The 5568-nt window shown below is 60.5% G+C and overlaps 1 non-coding gene and 1 pseudogene across 1 annotated transcript; both read left to right on the forward strand.

Moving 5' to 3' along the window:
- The first annotated feature begins 650 nt into the window (after positions 1 to 650).
- On the forward strand, positions 651 to 805 carry LOC126178418 (5.8S ribosomal RNA). Its single transcript, XR_007536322.1, has one exon. It is a non-coding gene; the product is annotated as a 5.8S ribosomal RNA (ribosomal RNA).
- Positions 806 to 994: 189 nt separating this feature from the next.
- LOC126177248 (large subunit ribosomal RNA) overlaps positions 995 to 5568 on the forward strand; it is a 7814-nt pseudogene continuing 3240 nt past the window's right edge.

Here is a 5568-nt window from a genome sequence, read left to right on the forward strand (position 1 = left end):
CTGGCAGTAGTGGCGCTCGCTGTTTTGCAGTAGCTTGAGTAGCGAAGATTTTTGTGAGGTAAGTGATTTGTAAAAGGTATAGGTTAAAGTTAGTCAGGGCCATTGTTTTGTAGGGGTTATTGAAAGTCAGATTGCGTTGCGCTAAATAATATTGTGTGTCAGGTTAAGCACAGGCTTGTATAATTGTTCTAAGTGGACGTTTCAGTCAGTATAAATTGTTCTAAGGGGACATTTCACATTTAGAGGAAGTAAAAGTCGTAACAAGGTTTCCGTAGGTGAACCTGCGGAAGGATCATTACCGACTAGACTGCATGTCTTTCGATGTGCGTGTCGTGTCGCGCAACACGCTACCTGTACGGCAGCAGCCGTGCGCCGCGTGCGGAACCACGCGTGCCTCTCAAAACTAACTGAAAAATGTTGTGTGGTACGAGCGCTGAAGCTCTGGAGCGGCTGGCCTGCGGCACCTGGCGCCTGGCGCCGGTTTTGAATGACTTTCGCCCGAGTGCCTGTCCGCTCCGGTGTGGAGCCGTACGACGCCCATCGGCCGTGAGGCCGTTGGACACAGAACGCTGGAACAGGGGCCGTCAAACGCCTCAGTCCCGCCTATGCAACTGTTTTGAAAGAGACAGTGGAAACTAAACAAAAAAGATCACCCAGGACGGTGGATCACTCGGCTCGTGGGTCGATGAAGAACGCAGCAAATTGCGCGTCGACATGTGAACTGCAGGACACATGAACATCGACGTTTCGAACGCACATTGCGGTCCATGGATTCCGTTCCCGGGCCACGTCTGGCTGAGGGTCGGCTACGTATACTGAAGCGCGCGGCGTTTGTCCCGCCTTCGGAGACCTGGGAGTGTCGTGGCCGCCTGTGGGGCCGGCCGCGTCTCCTTAAACGTGCGATGCGCGCCCGTCGCCTGGCGGTTCGCATACCGGTACTTTCTCGGTAGCGTGCACAGCCGGCTGGCGGTGTGGCGTGCGACACCTCGTACAACGACCTCAGAGCAGGCGAGACTACCCGCTGAATTTAAGCATATTACTAAGCGGAGGAAAAGAAACTAACAAGGATTCCCCCAGTAGCGGCGAGCGAACAGGGAAGAGTCCAGCACCGAACCCCGCAGGCTGCCGCCTGTCGTGGCATGTGGTGTTTGGGAGGGTCCACTACCCCGACGCCTCGCGCCGAGCCCAAGTCCAACTTGAATGAGGCCACGGCCCGTAGAGGGTGCCAGGCCCGTAGCGGCCGGTGCGAGCGTCGGCGGGACCTCTCCTTCGAGTCGGGTTGCTTGAGAGTGCAGCTCCAAGTGGGTGGTAAACTCCATCTGAGACTAAATATGACCACGAGACCGATAGCGAACAAGTACCGTGAGGGAAAGTTGAAAAGAACTTTGAAGAGAGAGTTCAAAAGTACGTGAAACCGTTCTGGGGTAAACGTGAGAAGTCCGAAAGGTCGAACGGGTGAGATTCACGCCCATCCGGCCACTGGCTCCCGCCCTCGGCAGATGGGGCCGGCCGCCCGCGCGGAGCAATCCGCGGCGGGGTCGTGTCCGGTTGCCTTTCCACTCGCCGCGGGGTGGGGCCGTTCCGGTGTGCGGTGGGCCGCACTTCTCCCCTAGTAGGACGTCGCGACCCGCTGGGTGCCGGCCTATGGCCCGGGTGCGCAGCCTGTCCTTCCGCGGGCCTCGGTTCGCGTCTGTTGGGCAGAGCCCCGGTGTCCTGGCTGGCTGCTCGGCGGTATATCTGGAGGAGTCGATTCGCCCCTTTGGGCGCTCGGGCTCCCGGCAAGCGCGCGCGGTTCTTCCCGGATGACGGACCTACCTGGCCCGGCCCCGGACCCGCGCCGCTGTTGGCTCGGGATGCTCTCGGGCGGAATAATCGCTCCCGTCAGCGGCGCTTCAGCTTTGGACAATTTCACGACCCGTCTTGAAACACGGACCAAGGAGTCTAACATGTGCGCGAGTCATTGGGCTGTACGAAACCTAAAGGCGTAATGAAAGTGAAGGTCTCGCCTTGCGCGGGCCGAGGGAGGATGGGGCTTCCCCGCCCTTCACGGGGCGGCGGCCTCCGCACTCCCGGGGCGTCTCGTCCTCATTGCGAGGTGAGGCGCACCTAGAGCGTACACGTTGGGACCCGAAAGATGGTGAACTATGCCTGGCCAGGACGAAGTCAGGGGAAACCCTGATGGAGGTCCGTAGCGATTCTGACGTGCAAATCGATCGTCGGAGCTGGGTATAGGGGCGAAAGACTAATCGAACCATCTAGTAGCTGGTTCCCTCCGAAGTTTCCCTCAGGATAGCTGGTGCTCGTACGAGTCTCATCCGGTAAAGCGAATGATTAGAGGCCTTGGGGCCGAAACGACCTCAACCTATTCTCAAACTTTAAATGGGTGAGATCTCCGGCTTGCTTGATATGCTGAAGCCGCGAGCAAACGACTCGGATCGGAGTGCCAAGTGGGCCACTTTTGGTAAGCAGAACTGGCGCTGTGGGATGAACCAAACGCCGAGTTAAGGCGCCCGAATCGACGCTCATGGGAAACCATGAAAGGCGTTGGTTGCTTAAGACAGCAGGACGGTGGCCATGGAAGTCGGAATCCGCTAAGGAGTGTGTAACAACTCACCTGCCGAAGCAACTAGCCCTGAAAATGGATGGCGCTGAAGCGTCGTGCCTATACTCGGCCGTCAGTCTGGCAGTCATGGCCGGTCCTTGCGGCCGGCCGCGAAGCCCTGACGAGTAGGAGGGTCGCGGCGGTGGGCGCAGAAGGGTCTGGGCGTGAGCCTGCCTGGAGCCGCCGTCGGTGCAGATCTTGGTGGTAGTAGCAAATACTCCAGCGAGGCCCTGGAGGGCTGACGCAGAGAAGGGTTTCGTGTGAACAGCCGTTGCACACGAGTCAGTCGATCCTAAGCCCTAGGAGAAATCCGATGTTGATGGGGGCCGTCATAGCATGATGCACTTTGTGCTGGCCCCCGTTGGGCGAAAGGGAATCCGGTTCCTATTCCGGAACCCGGCAGCGGAACCGATACAAGTCGGGCCCCTCTTTTAGAGATGCTCGTCGGGGTAACCCAAAAGGACCCGGAGACGCCGTCGGGAGATCGGGGAAGAGTTTTCTTTTCTGCATGAGCGTTCGAGTTCCCTGGAATCCTCTAGCAGGGAGATAGGGTTTGGAACGCGAAGAGCACCGCAGTTGCGGCGGTGTCCCGATCTTCCCCTCGGACCTTGAAAATCCGGGAGAGGGCCACGTGGAGGTGTCGCGCCGGTTCGTACCCATATCCGCAGCAGGTCTCCAAGGTGAAGAGCCTCTAGTCGATAGAATAATGTAGGTAAGGGAAGTCGGCAAATTGGATCCGTAACTTCGGGATAAGGATTGGCTCTGAGGATCGGGGCGTGTCGGGCTTGGTCGGGAAGTGGGTCAGCGCTAACGTGCCGGGCCTGGGCGAGGTGAGTGCCGTAGGGGTGCCGGTAAGTGCGGGCGTTTAGCGCGGGCGTGGTCTGCTCTCGCCGTTGGTTGGCCTCGTGCTGGCCGGCGGTGCAGGATGCGCGCGCCTGCGCGGCGTTCGTGCCCCGGTGCTTCAACCTGCGCGCAGGATCCGAGCTCGGTCCCGTGCCTTGGCCTCCCACGGATCTTCCTTGCTGCGAGGCCGCGTCCGCCTTAGCGTGCTCCTCCGGGGGCGCGCGGGTGCGCGGATTCTCTTCGGCCGCCATTCAACGATCAACTCAGAACTGGCACGGACTGGGGGAATCCGACTGTCTAATTAAAACAAAGCATTGCGATGGCCCTAGCGGGTGTTGACGCAATGTGATTTCTGCCCAGTGCTCTGAATGTCAACGTGAAGAAATTCAAGCAAGCGCGGGTAAACGGCGGGAGTAACTATGACTCTCTTAAGGTCGTAGCTACTGGGCAAGTGAAGCGCAATACATGGGCCTAGCCCTCTTAGCCTCTCCTTGCCTGCGGCTTCCCCCCTTCCCGTGGGCCCGCCGATACGCCAGCCCTTATGGGGCTGGTAAGCTGAGTGGAAGTCCGCACCAGGGGCTTTGGGGGGTTACCAGCCCCCCATCGCATAACCCTCAATGTTGGGCCAAAAAGAGAAGAAAATACGGGTAACGGGCCTTCCGCTGAAGGACCCGACCCAACTGTCCCAACTGCTAGCCCACCAACCGTCCCTGAAGTAGGAGAGACTGAAGACCCATGGTACCACTGTAGCACCTGCAGCCGTGCGTTCCGCACCAAGATCGGGCTCGGACAACACCGCCGCCGCGCCCATCCAGAAGCGGCAAATGCGGACATCATCACTGACAGGAAGCGAGCTCGGTGGGCGGAGGAGGAAATGCGGGAGCTCGCCCTGGCGGAGGCTAGGCTTCTCTGTGCGAGTGACTCCAAATTTTTGTTCGCCAACCAGGAGCTTCTACCCTTGTTTCCGCACCGGACCTTGGACGCCATCAAGTGCAGGAGGAGGACGGCGGCGCACAAGGCGCTGGTGCGGGAATACGTGGGGGAGCTAACGCGGGAACACCAAGCGCAGCAAGGACTGCGCCACCCACCCGCCATGGAGTCGCTGCCGGAGGAGCCACCCTCTCCGCTGGAGCTTGAGCGCCCGCCAGAAACTACATCTGCTGTCGACGAAGCCATTTGGAGACACCTTGGCGGTCTGCCGCGGTCAGCCGCGCGCTTCTCGGCCCTGGATGACCTGGTGCGTCTGGGACCGGGTACGCCGTCGGCAGTGGTCGCGGCTGGGCTGCCAGAGGCCCTCCGTGCTGTCGGCTCGGTGGACGCAGGACCGAGGAAGAAGACGCCGCGCCCGCCATCCAAGCGGCGAACAGATGGTGGTCCTCCGCTTTCGAAGCGGAAGCGCCGCCGGTGGGAGTACGCCAGATGTCAGGATGCCTTCAGGAGGAACCGTGCACGATGTGTACGTGGCCTCCTGGACGGTACCCTGCTTCAGCCGTCGCCGAACATCCCTGGGCTGGTGGACTTCTGGCGGAGCCTCTTCACGACGGAGCCATCCTCCAACGCAGGCTCCATCCCTGACCGGCTTCTCCCGCGCGCAGAGTCCGTTGACTTTGAGCGCCTGTGGGGGCCGATCACGGCAGAAGAGGTTGCGGCAGCCTTGCCGCCCAGAGGCTCCGTTGCCGGCCCTGACGGCCTCTCGCCGGTGCAGCTGCGCCGCCTTCCGGCGGAGGTTACCACCAAACTGCTTAATCTCTTCCTGTTGACCCGCCAGCTTCCCTCATCCCTCCTCCGGGCTAGGACCTCCCTGCTTCCTAAGACAGCCGCCCCAGCATCCCCCGCTGACTTTCGGCCCATCACCGTCTGCTCGGTGTTAGCCAGAACCTTTCATAAGGTTCTGGCGACTCGCCTTATGCGGATGTGTGCTGTGGACGAACGTCAGCGGGCTTTCATCCAAAGGGATGGGATGCTGGAGAATACCTTCCTTCTCGACCGGGTGCTCGTCGGCGCCGTCCGCCGCTGTCGCTCTGTGTTCGTGGCATCGCTCGATGTGTCCAAGGCGTTCGATTCGTTGGACCATGCGGCCCTCCGCCCTGTGCTGAGGGCCCATGGTCTTCCGGACGAATTCA

Source organism: Schistocerca cancellata, chromosome 3, assembly GCF_023864275.1.
Source record: "Schistocerca cancellata isolate TAMUIC-IGC-003103 chromosome 3, iqSchCanc2.1, whole genome shotgun sequence".
NCBI classification, from domain to species: domain Eukaryota; kingdom Metazoa; phylum Arthropoda; class Insecta; order Orthoptera; family Acrididae; genus Schistocerca; species Schistocerca cancellata.